This window comes from Chionomys nivalis, chromosome 18, assembly GCF_950005125.1.
Source record: "Chionomys nivalis chromosome 18, mChiNiv1.1, whole genome shotgun sequence".
Classification (NCBI taxonomy): domain Eukaryota; kingdom Metazoa; phylum Chordata; class Mammalia; order Rodentia; family Cricetidae; genus Chionomys; species Chionomys nivalis.
The window spans coordinates 15,998,932-16,018,011 of NC_080103.1; positions in this window are offsets into that span (position 1 = coordinate 15,998,932).

A 19,080-nucleotide genomic window follows, 5' to 3' on the forward strand; every position below is an offset into this window, starting at 1 on the left:
TGTCTTTTGTCAGATTTGAGACACTTTTGGCCATATTTCCAAGGTATTATTTTTTTCTCTTTACTCATTTTCTTCTTTTTCTGAGACTCCAGTGACAGATGTTAGAGACACTGGTACCATCCTCATCTTGGGATCTCTCTCCTACTTTTCCTCTCTCTTATTTACACTGGACAATTTTTATTGGTTTATTCATTTTTATTTTTGGTTCCAAAATTTACGTTTGGATCTTCTTTATCATTTCTATTTCCCCATTGAGATTGTCCTTCTTTCTACTCATTTCAAAATATTCTTCCTTCTTGGAATATTGTATTAAAGCTTTAAAGCCTTTATCATAGATAACAGAATCTGCAGCTTCCTCTGTTTCATATTGTCTTGTGTGAGTTGGTTGCATGTTGTCTTGTGTGAGTTGGTTCCATGTTGTCTTGTGCGAGTTGGTTGCATGTTGTCTTGTGTGAGTTGGTTCCATGTTGTCTTGTGTGAGTTGGTTCCATGTTGTCTTGTGAGAGTTGGTTCCATGTTGTCTTGTGCGAGTTGGTTCCATGTTGTCTTGTGTGAGTTGGTTCCATGTTGTCTTGTGTGAGTTGGTTGCATGTTGTTTGTGTGAGTTGGTTGCATGTTGTCTTGTGTGAGTTGATTCCATGTTGTCTTGTGTGAGTTGGTTGCATGTTGTCTTGTGTGAGTTGGTTGCATGTTGTCTTGTGTGAGTTGATTCCATGTTGTCTTGTGTGAATTGATTCCATGTTGTCTTGTGTGAGTTGGTTGCATGTTGTCTTGTGTGAGTTGGATTCATGTTGTCTTGTGTGAGTTGGTTGCATGTTGTCTTGTGTGAGTTGGTTCCATGTTGTCTTGTGTGAGTTGGCTTCATGTTGGCTTGTGTGAGGTGAGATGCTGTAGTCATGCACACACTGAGAGATGAAGATCAAACGAAGTATCCCTGACAAAGGTCTACATCTTTAAAAATACCTTTTTATTTTTATTGAGGACATGGTGGCACATGCGCACATGTCTATGGCCTTGGTTCTTTCCTTCCACCTATGTGTAGGTGCTGGAGTTCGAACTCAGGTCATCAGGCTTTCAAAGCAAGCATTTTATCTACAGAACCATGTTGAATTAAGATTGCAGATGCAATTAGAATTGTTCATCTGCTGGTTTTGTTATATTTTATTTACTGTGTGTGTGTATGTGTGTATTGTATGAGTATGTGTGTGTATGTGTGTGTGTGTATGTGTGTATTGTATGAGTATGTGTGTGTATGTGTGTGTGTATGTGTGTATTGTATAAGTATGTGTGTGTATGTGTGTGTGTATACACCTGGGCACCCATGTGGGCCACAGCACTCGTGTGGAGGTCAGAGAACAATTTGTGGAAGTCAGTTCTCTCCTTCCATTATGTGGATCCCAGTGATTGAACCCGGGTTTTTAGGATACATGGCAAGTGTCTTTACCCACAGAGCCATTTTGCCAACACACCACAAACATTTTAAAACTGGAGTGAGTTCCTTGACTGTGAGTAGAAAGGGATGTGACAGCGTATGGGTCAGAGAAATATTAAATGGCTGGTCTTGAATATGGAGGAGGGGGTTCACGAGGTGAGGAATGTGGGGTATCCCTAGAAGCTAGAAAAGATAAGGAAACAGATTCTCCCGAGAAACCCCAGCAGGAGCCAGCTCAGTTAGCACCACAGCCTTTGGCCTGGTACAGCTGCTTTTGGATGTTTGACCTATAGATCCCTAAAACAAGGCAAGCTGTGGCCTGGCACAGTGGCATCCACCTTTACTCCTGTAGCCATTTCAATGGCTGAGGTGGGAGGACCACTTGAGTCAGGAGTTGGAGACCGACCTGGACAGTGCAGCAAGCCCCCATTCTAAAAGAAAAAAAAAGTGTTTTTTAAAGCCCAAACTTGTGGTCATTTGTTCCACAATTTGAATAATTTGGACTGTGTTTTTCTCAACATTTGACTATTGTAGCGAGACCTTGGCTGCAGACTGCATTTTCTGGGTTGGTGCTCTTGTAACTTGTAGTCAGTCTGTGCAGATTTGGCCTGGACATTCTGCCAGCCTCCTGCTTGCACACACTGGAGCTTCACCATGAGGCGTGTTTCCTCTCTTTGCAGCTCCTTAGACCTTTCTGGTGTGTGCAGTCTGCGACTTGAGTGGGGTTCTGTTTCTTTTAAGTTGCTTTTCTGCTTCAGTGTGCTGGAATTGCATCTCCTTGGCACAACTGGGTTAGGATGGAGAGGAAGGGGAATTCTCCTTTCTGCGCTCCTCTCAGCCTTGGATGGTGCTCCGCTGCTCCTCTTTCCTATCTGTGGGAAGGGAATGTGCTTATTTTTCATACCACAGGCTTGTGAGTGTGGTCAAGCAGTGGGAGAACAGAGGGGGGTACAAGCATCTTCATTCTTACGGGACCGCAGCATCTCTATCAGAGCAGGAATATTCCCGTCATTGCAGAAAAGGAAGAAAGAGAGAAAGAAATGAAGGAAGAAAGAAAGAGAGAGAGATAAAGGGAGAAGAGAGAGAGGGAGAAAGAGAGAGAGGGAGGGAGGGAGGAAGAAAGGAAGAAAAAATGAATGAACAAAAGAAAAGAAAGAGAGAAAGAAAACCCATTATGGGCTGGAAATACAATTCAGTTTATAGAGTGCTGCCTATTGTGCACAAAGCCCTGGGTTCTGTCCCCAGCACCACAGAAAACTAGGCATGACAATGTGTGCACTCTGGAGGTGGAGGAAAAGACCAGAAGTTCAAGTTCATCCTCTGCTACATATTGAGTTCAAGGCCTGCCTAGTGTACATGAGATACTGTCTCAACAAAAAGAAGCACTAAAAACATATTCTGGACTACCCCCTCCATTGTCCTGATATATACTGTGCTTTTAGTGATAAGTGGGGCTCTCTATCCACACCTGATCCCCATTTTCAAATTTAGAGGTGGGAATAGGAACGGGGACAAACAGGACACCTGTGATTGGTTGAGCAACACTGAGAATTCTGGTCGTCCTCCACAACCCATCCTTTACCACTCACTTTGATGGTCACCACATATGTTCTGGTCAGGTGTGGTCACTTTCCTCGGTGGACGAGAGCAGTCAGATGCCTTTTCTCTAATGCATCTGGAACTTGTAGCCCAGTCTCTCCTCCGGGCAGAAGCTGACTGACAGTTTCCTGTTCAGGTTTGCTTCTCCAGGGCTGCCTGTTCCACCGTGTTCCTTGATGCCTTGAGCAGGAAAAGGCCACGGCCCAGCTTAAATCAATCATGCTGGAGCAGTGCCCTTCATAAGAGTCGCGCACCCACCCTTGCCTGCTGTGGGACCTTTATTGGAAGAGCCGTATAAAGGTCAAACCCTGTCAAGTTAGCTCTGTGTAAAGACATGAAGAGAGGCTGTTTACTGCTATGGTTCTGAACAGCGAGTGAAAGGGTCTCCTGAACCTGCTGTTCCCTGTCGTGGAGAACCATGGTAGCATTTAGTTAGCCCTTAACAAACACAAGCAGGTATGCTACCAGAAGTTTTTGCCATGCTGCCTTCGGTTGAAATGTCTCTTCTTTCTGGGGAGCACATGAGATCCATTAGATGCTGTGGCTAGGAGAATGGGGTTTTCTCAGGCATGAGGTCATCCTGCTTGTGAAATATGTGTGCCCAGCTTTGGGAAAGGCTTCTTAGATGATGAGGCTCCTTATTGCCACCCGGGGAAGATTCAAATCACTGCTCGAGTTCAAAGCTCAGGGATGCATTTAATGCCTCCTGCCCATTGCTCACTGCAGCGGTTCAGGCCCCACCGCCAGCACTTTCCTTTCTTTGCGTTCCTCTTCTTTGCTTGTGATGGTTCTGGGGCAGGATAATCTCTCCAAACTCCTCTGAGGAAGATCAATACCTTGTTAGGTAAGAGCAATTTATCCCCATCGGACAGGAAACGGTGGGGTCAGGATACACTGGGAGTGGGGGTCATGTCGCAGAAGCCTTCCTCCCCCGGCTGTCACGTGGTCGGGGCCTGGACATCATGGTCTGTATCATCAGCTGTTGGTTCTGCAGTGGGGCAGACACTCTGCGTTTCTCAGATACTTGTGGGAGAACCTGATGCTGCCTGGAAAGCTGACTCTGAGATGGAGCTTAGCAAGCCTGCGTGTGCTGGGAAGAATTTGTGAGAATCAGTGAGATGCATACCAGAGAATATTGGAGAGAAGGAAGCTTTGCCAAGGTCAGTCTCTCTCTCTCTCTCTCTCTCTCTGAAGCAGAGACATTATTCTAGAGTTGCCTGGAGCCTAGGTGAAGAAGGCCGGGCATCTGTCAATCAACTCTAAGAGTCACTGGCCATGAGCTTCCCAGGAAGGTGATGGGACCTTGAGCAGCTGATACATGGAGCCAGCACACTTCCTGTCCAAGGCGACAATGGAGATTCTCTGCAGACAGCATGGGCAGCCCCTGGAGGAACATCTGTTGTGTACCAAGGTGGAGTTACTCATACAGATCCATGTCCGGCTGCTCTACTGTGAGGGTGCCAGTTCAGAGGTCCCCCCTTCACTTTCCTGCTCAGAAGGGACCCTCATAGCCCCTTCCCACTGCCTTGGCCTGGCTGTCAACTATTGTAGACTTGAGACTCTAAATGTACAATGAAGGGTTGTGAGGCTACAATCTCAGGACAGAATAGCTTCCAGCTAATATTCCTTCAGAAATTCTTGCTGTCTCAGAGATTCTGGTGCCAAGAGAAGAACACCATCTAAGCTCGAGGCTGGAACTCAAGTCTGGAAACCGAAAGGTTTTCTTTCTTTCAGGGGACAAAGGTTTTGACATACGTTTATGGATACTGTGTTCAAAGGAAAAACTTAAGGAACAGAGAAGTTTATTTATTAAGTAGTGAAACCAGGAAGGGCCGAGGACGAACTGCTTAGTGATACAAATGTGTACCGCCCTGGTTGTGTAAGCGGGAACTTTAAGCTCTGCTAAACATGGTTTTAACCCCAGAAGTCCTTTACACTTTAGTAAAAACAGCGGCAATAAACCAATAGACTGGTTCACATGCTTGATGACTGCTGGGGAAGGGACTGGAGATGCTGGGAAATGAGAAGAAAGGGGCCAGGAATTCCCCAGGCATGGAGTCTGTCACCATTTCCCCATTTAAGTGCTCTAGACTCCTGGGCTGGGGCTGTTGCTTTATGGGAGAGCACTAAAAACGCATACAACAGGGACATGTTACCCAAGAAAAGCATCAGGCAGAGGGAGCTAGTGGGTGTTAGACAGTGGCCCGGATGCTCCCTGGGCAGTGTCATCATGGAACTGTGGGGCTGTAGAACAACCCATCACCGCTTCTGTAGGTCACACTTCCCTGCCCAAGCTGAATGGTGGCACACAGGGAACAGACATCCCTGTATGAGGGAGAGCACTGCACCTGCAGCCTTGGGAAGCCCGGTGCTCAGGCATGTGAAATGAGGACTCCAAAGGGCACAGGGCATGGGGAAAAGCCTATGACCGCATTGACCTGAGGCTGGGTTTAGAGTGTTCGACAAAAGCAAGCATAGGAATGAAAGGCCGCAGGTGTACCCCAGTGGGGCAGAGGCCTGGAAGGATGCATGGTGCTTCCCTTGGACTAAGGTTTATGATAAATTTTGATCAGGGACAGAGGATTAAATGCCCAGGCATGGAGAGCTCTGAGGTTAAGAAGCTGATGTACATGCCTAAGAAAGTACAGGGAATGGAGACACCAATTATGGCAGTGTTGCTCACTGGAGTGGCCTGGAGAACCAAGGACATTGACACTTACCGTAATGCTTTCTTCAGCTCCATGCCACACCAGAATTTTCCACGTGGTCTGTGTTCAGATAAAAGATTGAAAATGTTATCAGACATCCCTAGGAAGGACTGTGTTGAACTGCATGGGCCCACTTGGGGTATTTAATGAATCACATAGGTTCTGAAGAGATGCCTCTGCCAGCATTGTTGGCCCTGTGCTCAAAGCTTCTGACAGCTTCATGCACAGGACAGACCTGTACTGATAAAGGACCCGGAAACTGCACAGCACTAACCAAGGGACGCATCCCACCCAATGGAAGGAACCACATCCCGGCGGCGGGTGAAGTAGTCCAAGTCCCTGACTCACCATAGGAATGTGGATGTTGTGTGGCAATTTCCTCTGAGATAGCATCATTTTGCCTCCAAGGGAAATTTCTTTTTTCTTTTTTTTTTTAAAGATTTATTTATTTATTATGTGTACAGCATTCCTTCCATGTGTGCCCGCATGCCAGAAGGGGGCACCAAGTCTCATTACAGATGGTTGTGAGCCACCATGTGGTTGCTGGGAATTGAACTCAGGTCCTCTGGAAGAGCAGTCAGTGCTCTTAACCACTGAGCCATCCCTCCAGCCCCCAAGGGAAGTTTCTTAAGACACAGGGTGGTCTTCCTGCAGGAAAGCTCCTCTAGTTCAGGAAATAAACAACGTAATAACTCTAGGAAGTCCTGAAACTGACCAGATACACTGAGTGCCCCCTTCCCCAAACACACATAAGTTGTATGGACCGCTGAGAGACATTGTCAGACTCTCGGTTGTGCTGGCTAGAAGACTTCTAACCAAGCTGCCTGGGAAATAAGAACAGATAAGAGAGAGGCTCAGAAGGACGCTCTCCAACCTGCTGGGCTGCCTGAAGGCTGTGCAGTGTGCTCCAGGTTCCTGCTTTCACTAGCTGTCACTCACGTTGGTGTGGGCTTTGGTGGCGTAGCTGTCTGTGAGCCATTTCTGCTCCTGTAAGTTACCTCGATGAAATTTATTGGTTCACCAAGTTGGATTAGGGCGGTTTCCTTACTTCAGTCTGTTGTCAGTTCCCTTCCCTGGACTGAGCACACAGTTCATTCACGTGTCTCCAGAAATAATGTCATACAATAGTGTACAGCTTAGAATAGACATTCTGACCAAAAAGGAGAGTGTAGGGCTGAGAGAAATACAGATACATCAATCTGTGACAAATACCTCTCACAAAGGGAGGTCCTACATTTATCCTTTCTCTCTCCTTCACTGGACGATGGCTTCAGGCTTCTTTCTGGTCTATTGGTGCCTACAGGGAAGGGGAAAGGTGTCAAAGGTACCAGGAAGTATTGTATACTCTATGCCAATACATTTAGGTGATCAGTCTGTTCCACTGGGACGGATGTACTTCCAGTTCTTTCCTTCTACCTCCTGTCTATCAAAATTGCTTTCAGGGGTATGATGACTAAACTTGGTTATCAGCTTGACCAACCAGGGAAGAATTGCCCCCATTAGACTGACTTGTGGGCATGTCTGTGGGTGATTGCTGATGGATGTGGAAGAGCCCAGCGCCTACTGTGGGTGGTACCATCTCTAAGCAGATGGGCCTGAGCTGTACAAGAAAGCTACCTGAGGGGAGCCAGGCTGGAAGGGTGTAACCCCGTAAGCAGCGTTCCTCTGTTGGGTTTCTGCCGCAGGATCTGGCCCTGAGCTCCTGCCTTGGCTTCTTGGCACCATGGACTATAAACAGTAAGTTAAAATAAACCCTCTCCTCCCCAAGTTGCTTTTGGTTGTGGTGTTTATTCCAGGGACAGAAGGCTAATTAGAATAAATGCATATGGCTTGTTTTCAGTGCATATGTATGTATACACACACACACACACAAACACACAATTTGTGATTCTCCAAATTGCTCAGACTCATACAGCAGGAAGATGAGGGCTCAGGGCCACCAGAATTAGGCTACTGTTTGTCCGCAGGGGTTTGACTAAAGCATAAAAGAACAGTCGGTATATGGAAGATCCTGGCTGTCTAGTTTAGTACGGGAAAGTCAGACAAAAACGGTGTGCTTTTCCTCAGGGGTAGTGACTTTTGAAAGCCCAGTTTCATCTGAAAACCTAGCTTTCCCATGGTTTTTAACCCTCTCTACACCTGTAAATCTCCAAGGAGCCCTCAAAAATGCTCCTACCTGCAACCCCAGCCCGAACTGATCTCCTGAGAATCTCTGCAAGTACAGGTGACTTTGGACTTCTGAGTCTGTGAGCAATTCTCTTATCAACAAAGCTGAAATCCAGTAAGTTCGCCACACTGCCGCCTCCCACCCAGGACAAGTCCTAGGCTCTGGTCTTCTGCTCACTGCCTCTGGCTCTTTAGGAATAACCGAACCCTCCCTCCTTGCCATCACAAAAGCCACAAGAGACCTTTGAAAACCTGGGGAGACTCTTATGGCAAATGCATGCAGGACTTAGGCCAGGCAGGCTTTCGGTGAGGGCTGAATCTAAAGGAGTCTGAAGGTATTGTTTAAAATGTAGCATAAGCGAAACAGCGGGTCTGAGGGATGTGAATTAACTGCTTTGTGATTGTTTCCTGAGACCATAGCCAAAGCTCGACAGCTGTAAAAGTGGGGCTCGTTCTTGTTCCTGCAGCCTGCCAGCTTTAAGATGGAAAGAAAGTCTCTCTCCTCACCTGAACCACCTTTTCCTTATTTGTAGTGTGTGCGCACACGTGTGTGCACGCGTGTGCTTGGACGGGAATTGCCTCTTAGCTACTCTGTGGTTGTAATGTTGCTAATGTCTACAAACCACCTAGAAGGTGGCAATGCAATTTAATCAGAGTTTATTTTAAATTATTTATTTTTATCTCTTTATAAAAGAAAAAGTTATGAACCCAAAAGTTTATTTCACACCTAAAATATGAAATTAAGTTAAAAACATTAACTCTCTCCTTTAAAAAAGTCTCCCTCCTCTCTTTCTCCCCATTTTTTAAGCAAAGTGAGGCAATTTAGAGAGTCTGATGCTATGCTTGGCTGTTAATTACGGGTTCCTTGGTGACATTTGTGACCTTGAGTTTTAGGCGTTCTGGAGGGTTGAGTACGGAACCGTAAGTGGGCTGCTGATACAGTCTGCTTAGAAACAGAGCAGCCCGCTCTTTCCCAAAGCAGAACACATGAATTTGGTTTTGGTGTGAGTACTAAGGATGCATTCATTCTGCGGAAGATTAATTTAGACTGGTGGTCGGTCTAGCTGGACAACCCCGGCGTTTTTCTTGCTTGCTGACAGAGAAGGCGAGAAGGCTTTTACTGTGTGACTCAACTGAGCTCTTGTTGGCTTGAGGTTTATATAATGAAGGTTCAAGAGACCATCTAGTAGCCAAGTCCTGAAGTGGAGCTACTGGTTGTCCTAAATGGTCACTTCAGCCTTGGCCCAGAGGCCTCCTCAGGACAAGGACTGGCTGAGTCACCGGTCATCTGGGTCACCTCTGAGCTTCTTCTATCAAACCTATGTGTGTAGCTGTAGGGGGTGGGGTAGGGGTGGGGAGTGGGAGGGGGTGGGGGGTGCGGGATTGCGGGCAGAGCAGACACTTAGTGTGGGTCAACTCAGTGTTTCAACTGAGCTAGTAGGGGTGAAGAGGCCCAGGGGCTGTCCTGGAAGAGACGGGGGAAGTGGCTGAGGCACTGAGTTCTGAAGGGCACCAGGCCTCCCCACTTCTTGTGTCACAGGGGAGGCTGGATTTTCCTCCCCCAAGTCCCTGTGTAGACTCTCTTTGGGAAAAATGTTATGCAGTAGCAAATAAGTTAAAGAAGGTTCCAACCTCAGTGGTGTCCATGCTTATCTCATTCAAGATATCTCATGTAAGAGTTTAACCAGCACCTGTCTATTCCCAAGGAGAGTTGCTTTTTCCCACTTCTAGATGGGGTGGGAGAGGAGGACCTAAGTAAGGGACCGTTGGTTCTTGTGGTGGTGAACAGCTTTAATCCCAGCACTGAGCAGGCAGAGGCAGGGACTTCTCTGTGAATTCAAGGCCAGGCTGGTCTACATATCAAGTTGTAGGCCAGGACTGCGCACAGTGAGACCTTGCGTCAAAACAAACAAAAAGACAAAACAAAAAACTGAAAAAGAAAGAAAGTTCCTCCTTTCTCATCACATTGGGCTTCTAATTAGGCTGTTGGATGGCAGATTCATGACCACACCCGCCCAGATAGCTTTAGGAGCCTAAACCACAAGCATGGAAGAGCCCAGAGTTTGTCCAGAGTCAGCCAGAGCTCCCGCATCACCTCCTCCCTCCAGAGAGCAGGGGCCAGAGATGGCCTTTGTCCCACTTCTCCCCTTTTCATGGAACACTGCCTTAAAAAATTGCTTCTTTAGGTTTAAAGTTAAAGCCGTCACATTCCAACTGATGATTAAAATAGGGACAAATTCACCTAGAAAGTTCAGGAACTCAGCTGGTGAGAATAGCATGTTCCAGCCCCAGGTACTTAGGGCCCTGGATTCCATGGCTCCAGGCAGGCCCAGGTATTTACTGCGGCTGCCCCAGCCCTCCTGGATTGGAGGAAGACTTTTTGCACTGTTATGTTTTGGGGCAGCAGTCGGGCAGCTTTAGATTTGCTCCCTGCTTCTTGGCCGCCCCCTCCAGTGGTAATAAAGATCCGCTACAAGATGAGATTTCCATCTGTACACTGTGTTTCCATTCCATCTGATTGAGCATTTCCTGGGCTTGCCAAGCCCGTGATAATCCTGTCAGTGCCCCAGCAGTTGCCTTTCTGAACCTCCAGCCCTGCCCTCCCTGAAGTCGGGATGGGACTGTTTCTCCCGTGTGGTTAAGTCCTAGCTTTCCTCCCTGAGAAAACCCTCTGAGGATAAGCAAGGTCCTGACATCGGTTCCTCGTCTTTCACAAAGTGTGTCTTATGGATGGCAAAGCCAAGATTCTCAGTATGAACACATGCTAAAAATTCATCTTTTCCCAGATGAGAGAAGGAAAATAGAAATTGCCTTCTAATTTACCTGCAGTTTGGATCTTTGCAAACATCTAAGAACATTTTCTTAGATGGTCTCTGGTGTCCTTCCTCCATCCCTAGGGACTAACTCCCCACTGCTCCTCTGTTGTCCTGCTCCATACAGAGAAGGTGCAGGGTCCCTTTATGTTTCTGGGTTTTTTTGTTTGTTTGTTTGTTTGTTTCATTTTGTTTTTCTTGAGACAGGGTTTCTCTGTGTTGCTTTGGAGCCAGTCCTGAAACTAGCTCTTGTAGACCAGACTGGACTTGAACTCACAGAGATCTGCCCGCCTCCGCTTCCCAAGTGCTGGAATTAAAGGCATGCACCCCACCGCCTGGCCCCTTTATGTTTCTGTACTCCATCATCCCAGCCTCCTCCGAGTCATGCCTTTGAGCTCGGAGCTGTTCCCCAGTGGGCCAGACTATTCGGAAGTCTGAAGCAGGAAGGGAAAGGCGAGGGTTCAGGACTGCCTGGTGCAGGTCCCTGCTTGTCTGTGGAGGTTTGGTTGAGCCCCAGATGCTAGGTCTGGCAGGATGAAATAAGATCCATGTTGGTGTTCTTGTTTATCTGAAGGAAGAGAACTATGGACTGCATTTCTTTTTATGATGACTCACGGTTCAGCATCTTCCTCTCTGTGGAAGATTTCTGAGCTATGGCAAATCCAACAAAGGCACTCATGAAAAAGCTGCTTGGAGAAGAAACTCTCCTTAGAGGGTGAGCAGCTGTTCCTTCACTCCCTTCTCTAGAGAGAGCGACAGTTGAGGAATGAGGAGGGCAGTGTGGGATGGCATTCACCCTCATCCTTATCAAGCAGGACACTTGCTTGCAACAACACCCGTTGGCACTGTTTGCTCACATGGCTTCTGCCAACCAAGTGCGGTGCTGGATAGGTACCTGTCGCTTCCTTTGGCCAAGGCTGACCTGATTGATGATCCTGTACTCCAGAACCGACTCCTATGCAGATGTGGTGGGAGGAAGAAACACTGGCTGTGCCCACTTCAGCTCCATTGGAGACCGCTCTTGAGTGTTCTCCAGACTTTGTCTTCAGTGTTTCCCTCACGCCCTACCCTCTCTGAGCTACTTTAGCTAGTCCTGGAGTGTGAGTTGTCTTATGGAAACCCCGGTGCTAAGGTCTGCTACGTTTATGTTGCCAGATTCCTCTAGCTCATTAGAGTCTTGTATCTGACTACCTTTTGATGTCCTTCTGTGGATGTGTCGTAGAAACCTCGAGTACAGCAGATTTCTATTTTAACTCGTCTTCTACCCCCACAGCTTGCGTTTCTGAGACACTTCTGTGGGTTGCATATTATCACATCCACATACGCTTGGACCCCAGCCTGGAGCCCGTCTTCTCCTCATGTCCTTACTGCCTGCTGCTGACCTGCTTTAAAACCTCCAGTGCTTTCCCACCTCTTTCAGAACAGCACTGAAGCCCTCGGGTGCGACACAAAGGGACCTCATTATGCAGCCCCTGCATATGTACCTATCATCTACACCCGCTCCAGACAAGTGCAGCTTCTGGTGACTTTCTGAACAAGCCATGCATTTTGTACACTAGGTCATGACACTAGTTCTTTATTGGGGTTGTTTTAAATTGTATTTTGTGTGGACGGATGTCGCCTGCATTCGTGTCTGCGTACCATGTGCCTGCCCGAGAGGTCATCAGATCCCCTGGGACTAGAGCTTATAGATTGTTTTGAGATGCCATGTGGGTGCTGGGAATTGAACTTCGGTCCTCTGGAAGAGCAGCCAGTACTGTTAACCACTGAGCCACTCGTTTTTTTTTTTTTTTTTTTTTTTTTTTTTTTTTTTTTCTGGATGCATGCTCACCTTCTTCCTCTCCCCACCACCACTTTTCCATTGCTTCCAGATTGCTCTGAAGTCATCCCTTCCTCCCTACAACAACACACCCTGAGGGTAGCTATTAAATTTCTATTAGAGGCTTAGTACTTTGGCTATATTGCCCCCTTATCATCTTTGTTTTCTGATCTGCCCAAGCATCCTGTGAAGGGACTCACATTATCCCAATAAACACAGAAGCTTGTTAACACAGGGTCAGCCAGGGCTATCCTTTGGCCCATCAAACCAGAGGTGGGCAGGAGGGTGGGTGGGTCCAGCAGACTGTGGTGTGATGGTTTCCTCAAGTGCTTCTGGAATAAGGGAAGTCTGAGGAGTGATTTCTCTACTAGCTACAGAGCTCGGAGAGATGGCACAGGTTGTGACTGAGGGTGGAGCTGGATGCCTCAGCCCAGAGCAAAGCCCTTCCTCCTGAGTACTTGGAAACCAGCTCAATGTCTCTCAGAGATGGTAAAGATCCTGTCCTGAGGTGGACAGCAGCTGGAGAGTTGGCCGTGTAAGGCCGTGCAGACACAGGCAAATGCATAGCTATGCTTTTGGGAAAGCTCCTAGAAGCCCACAGGCACCCACACAGTAGGATTTTGTTTGACAAACAATGTAGTCTCTGTAAAGCAGGGTTCTCAACCTGTGGGTTGTGACCTGAGCATTAGGAAGGTTGAGAAGGGTCACGGGCAGACAGGAATAAGACTGGGAGATTGTCCCACGTGGTTATTTTTATGTCATCACTCAGATCATCTCCTGAACCAGCAAGTGTCGAAACTCCCTAACTTACAACTAGAGAGATGGTCTCACCAAATCTTAGGGTACTGGCTCCCCAGTACTTAGCCAGCCCTTAGCTTTCTATAGTGTGTAGAAGGAGCTGAGGGCCTCATTCCTGCCACCTGGCTCCCGGCCGCCTGGCTAGCTTATGCCCCGAAATAACAACAAAAAGAATAAGAAACTGTATTCTTTTAAACACTGCTTAGCCCATTTCTATTAATGTGTGTAGCACCACGAGGTAGTGACTTACCAGGGAGGTTCTAGCCTACATCCATCTTGGGTCGGAGCTTCATCGTGTCTGCCCTGGAGAGGAGAGGCATGGCTTCTGCCTCACTTCCTCTTCCTCCCAGCATTCTGTTCTGTTTACTCCACCCACCTATGTTCTAACCTATCAGGCCAAGCAGTTTCTTTATTAATTAACAAATGAAAGCAACAGATTGATATGACACTCCCACATCAATAGTGGTCTCCTAAAGTTTAGCCTTTTACTTCCGAAGACATCTGTGTTTCTCTCAAGCCAGAATTCCTGGCCAATAAGGAACATTGTGAAAATAGCAATTCTTTGCTGCAGAAGATGACTTCTGGGTCCGTGAGGTACCTCCGTGGGGATGGGCACCTGCTGCCAAGCCTGGTTACCTGAGTTTTGTCCCTGAGACCTACATGGGAGAAGGAGAGGATTGATTCCCATCAGTTGTCCTCTGAACGACATATGCCTTGCCTGGCGACAAGTGTGTCCCTTCCATGCACATACACACACATACACACACATACACACACACACACACGAATGAATGAATGAATGGTAAATACAATGCATTTTTAGAAGGTGGCTTCCTTCTGCAGGCTGGTAGCAGAGTTCAGCGATAGCATATAGGATGCCATGGGTTTTATCCCCTCAGCACCATGGTGGATGAGGGGATGAAGACTTCCTATTGGCCAACTGAAAGAAGTGACTGTGGTTATGACCAAGAAGTGAGTGACAGGAGAATGCTACCCAGTGTCTGAGGAGTCCTTAACTACCCCACTGCTGTGGAAAAACTATCAACGACTGTCAAACCCCAGGTTTCAGACATGGACACCAAAATAGACAGGCTGCTAGTTTTTCCTGAGTTCTATTCTGGGGCTATTCGCAGATATTCGCATAGAATGCAGTGGGAGCAACCTTCCCCCTCCCCTACCCCACTAACCTCTAAATTAGACTCCAGCAGAAATTTGGGGTTTCCTTCTATTCAAATTGAAGCCACAAGTCACTGTAGTAATAGCAGTACTGGCATCTCTGGCTGTAGTAAACACTGCTGATCACTTAATGTCACATCCCCACTAATAATATCTGGAAATATCCCCCATACTCATCACTATGGCAATATTTTGGTACTCGGGAAACCCGCCTCTAGACTGCATTGCTTAATGGCCTCGTGAAGCAGACGGATTATGTTAGCACCAGTTCCAAATATTCAGAGACGTCTTGACATTGTTTCAACAGTATTTTAACAAAATTTTCCTTCGATAGTCTTATATATTTTATTTATACATTAAAAACTTTATACTAAGATATGATCCATAGGCTCTGCCAGTTGCTAAAGAGATTCATGACATAATAGAATAAAAAACAAACAAACAAACAAACAAAAACAAGAGCCCGAGGATGGCCAGGCTAGGCAGAGTTCAGACCCTGCTGCCCTGGTGCTAATACCCATTTTATTCATCACACCTGCCAGCTTGGTCTGTTCTGGCCCAAGGCTAGCAGTAAATTGATGATCACTGTCAGTTCTCAGAGCTGTAGTCAGCCGGCTCTGGCCATTAGGTCAAGGGGGAATAGTCTACGCTGATTAATTAATTCATTTCAAACTCTGGCTTAGTCTCTCAACTGAATCCAAAATGCTTTGGCTGTTTGAAATAAACCTCTGAGTTATTTTTCCTATTACGTCTAATAAGGGAAATTTCAGAATCTGAATTTCTAATATTGTTGCACGCCAATAATGCTGGTTTCCATCCAGGCACCCGAAGAGAAGCTCTGGAAATATTTATGGGGCAACTGCACTATGCAGTGAGGTAGGCAGTGGGGATAGTGGAGGGGAGAGACTGAGGTTCTGAGTTAGGCGGACACAATCGTCACGGTGTAAGAACGTAGGCAGAGCCTATATTTGGGTGATGTGTTGAGAGCAGATGGAAATTAGGGCTGGGACGGACTCCCCCTGACAGCAGGGAATGGGGAAGTCTGAGGATGAGAAGAAATGCTGGGACCGCGAGAGGAAAGTAGGGCGTGTGGACGGAGGAGATGGGAGAGAGCTGTGGCCCTCGGACTAGAAGACCGAGAGGATCCGGAAGAATGGCGGTCGGCTCTGTAACGCCGCGGTGCTGGAACTGTAGGGGGAGATCTGTGAGGGAGCCAAGCGCAGAGGTGGTGCCCACAGAACCAATGAGGCCTTCTTCCAAGGTGCCAACACAATGACGGGTGGGTTTGAATGAAATCTGGCAAAGTGTGTAAGTCAACTCTTTGTCTTTGGTAGTTAACCTCATTGTTAGAAAATAGCTCCCTTCCCTCCTTCCCCCACCCCCCTTTCTTTCATCCTTCTTTTTAGATTTACATATGGGACACGGTGAAACTTAATGGTAACATCCTTTGGAAAGAGACCATCCGGGTTGGGCTCTCATTCAGCGCAGCCTTTTCCCGGATGTGAGACAGAGAAAATTCCTCCTCACCTCGTTCGCTCCCATCTGTAAACCAGAAGAACAAAAATCTGTCTCACGGGATTGAAAGGCTGACGTGAAATGATGACCACAGGCACTCCGTGTGGGGCGTGGAGTACTTAATACAATCCTTGGAGCGCTCAGTGCAATGTTCGTAACTTTGGATGTGGCGCCTACAGACCCTGCGGCACTCAGTTCAGGGCCTAGAGCTCTTAGCGCAGGGCCTCTGGTATCCATCACGGTGCTTAGCCCTCAGCCTGATGCCTGCCTCACTTCCCAGAACAGAGCCTGTAGGGCACAGTGAGAGGGGGCAGCTGTTATTTATTCGTATGTTTATTATTCTTTATCCAGCTGTTGTTTAGTCATGATATTTTGTATCCTGCCTGTATTTCTCAACCTCCCACATCAGGACCCCTAAGCCGTATTTCTTTACACTTTACTGTATACATCCTGCCGTTGCACCTCTGGTATTTTACTGAATCCATTTTACAGAGAAGGCAAGTAGAACACTGCAGAGCTGAACGCCGAATCGAGATCCCTCTCAACCGCAGGGAAAAGCCAAGGCTGTCGGTGAAATCTGCAGACTGATTCTTCGTGCCGCTGCTGGGACATTAGCATCCAGGAACAATTAGGGAAGTAAAGAACAGTCTGTTCTCCCGGTCCTTAAGAGATTAGCCTTTATCAGCGGTTCCATCACATAAAATATTTTATGAGTTTGCCTTGCAGTGCTGAAATGCCAGGCGTTGAGTGTTGAGGTGACTCACCAACACAGACCGACTTCGTCGGCTGAAGTCCATGGAGTTTGACAAATTGTTTTCTGATGTTCCAGATTTGGACATTGGAGGCGAATCTTCAGGACGAGCAGACAGGAGTCAACTCTAAATGCAACGTGGGGTGAAAAGTTCTTAACCATTAAGAGCCTCTGTACAGATGGGGCCAACCCTAAGCCCTCAGATCTGGGCAGAGGTCAGAAAAGAGAAGGTCTATTGTGTGTAGACTATGGAGTCCAGACCACATTCACAAAGCATGAGTTCTTTTCCTGTCTCATTCTTCGCTTCCTTCCAGCTAGCTGTAGACGAGAGGCACATCACCGTGTAGGCATGGAGGGAACTCTGAGAGCATCTTCCCGGAAGTAGTAAATGCAAGCAGAAGATGTTCTGGCTGTGGGGTGTGATCATGCGTGGCACGTGCCTATAATCCCAGCACTTGGGAGGCTGAGGGACAGCATGGTGAGTTAGTGGCCAACCTGCTCTACACAGGGTGACTGTGACTGACAGCAGCCTCCCCTGATTAATGTATAAATCGACCCAAACTGAGCCTATGTCACTTACACATTTAAAATGTGCCCAGATTATATGTTTGTGTCAGTGAGGTCTCTCTCTCCCGCTTCTCTCTCTCTCCTCTTTTCCTCTTTTTTCTCTCTCTCCCTTCTCTCTGTCTCTCCCTCTCTTTCTCCTTCCTTTCCTCCCTCCCTCCCTGTCTCTGTCTCTGTCTGTGTGTGTGTGTGCACATGTGCATACATGCATATGTAAGGAAAAAACAATCTAGCAATAGCTAACTTCCAGACTTAGATCCAAGGACTGGGCTACTGTAGACACACACGAGCCTGCATTTCAGAGAGAGCTCCGATTTCACTAGGAGGTAGAAGAGAAAGGCCCTGGCTGGGTGGCTATGGTGACAGGGTTACTGTTGATCAATATTTAAATAGAGGCTCCCGAGCAGGTACAAGCATGCAGAGGGGCACATGTACAGGGAGGATTGTCTGCATCCGTTTCCTGGGGCTGAATTGCAAACAGCTGTTACAGTACGAGTCAGTACAGATGAGCCAGTGGTAGCCAAATGACCTGGACCCGAATGTCTTGCCTGTGCTCCAGAGACTTGGAGTTAGGTGGCAGTCACCACTAAATGCTCAGGCAGTGTGTTTAGCGGTGTGCGCAGACTGGTTAGAGGGGTCAGGACACCGTCCACTTCACTTTCAGGGACGCATTACTGCCAATTGCTGTTCTTTTAGTATTTGGAGTGGATTCCAAATCTCTCCCTGACTTTGCGTGATTGAACTACTCCTGTTCCTGACATCATGGACTGTTTGGGCTTCCGGCTAACACGTGTAAGCAACTGGAAAGAACCAGACCGCCCATCTGCCTACCCCAGACATTCATTTCTAAGTAACAGCCTCTGCGGTGACCTGGACATCGGAAGACCTGGATCCTAAACATATTTCTTCCTCTGGTCAAGTACAACTAGTAAGTAGCAGAGCAACTGAGCTTCCCTTTCTGCTTCTAAATGTGTTGAAGGGAGATGATTGTTCCTGCCCCGTTTTTACCACTGAAGATTTGGTAGAGATAAAATAAGCCAGCTTGGGCGAGGTAGTTAAAAACCAGAGAAGGAGGGATGCCGAATGGAGTTAGAGGGATGAAGATAACAGCAGAGCTCGCTTACTTTGGATGCCACTCATGCAGAATTGATGAGCACCCAGAGGGGGCCTACAAAAGTTCACCTTTGCCCTGTTACAGAAAGGGATTTATTAAATAATTGAACACCATGAAATAATAGATGAGGGGGTATGTTTAACCTACTTATGAGAATGATCCGGCTTCACACACTTAAGAGCAGTCATTTACCAATTAAAAATTCATGAGTCATTCCTGTGTTCGCTGTACAAGCCCTGGAACACCTCCGGTTAGCTACGCTCAGCTGTGCAAATCAGAATCAAAAACTGAGCTGTTGCCCAGCGAATCACGGCCCACATTTCCAACCCGAGTTTCAAGTATGGCTCCGTGGAACAGCACTCATCCAGCATGCACAAGGCCCCGTCACCCCTGTCACCTGGCATGCACAAGGACCCATCACCCGACACCCATAAGGCCCTGTGTTCAATCCCCAGCTCCTGAAGCAAAGCAAGCTTTAGATAGACAGGGTTAGCCTGACTCCCACTCCGGAAGACGTCTGGATTCTCTTTCTACCAGGCAACCAAATATAGTATCTACCTTCAGTCCAGGCTGCACTGTCTGTCAGTTCGGAGAAGGACTAATGTTGCCTTCAGTCTCTCCCTGA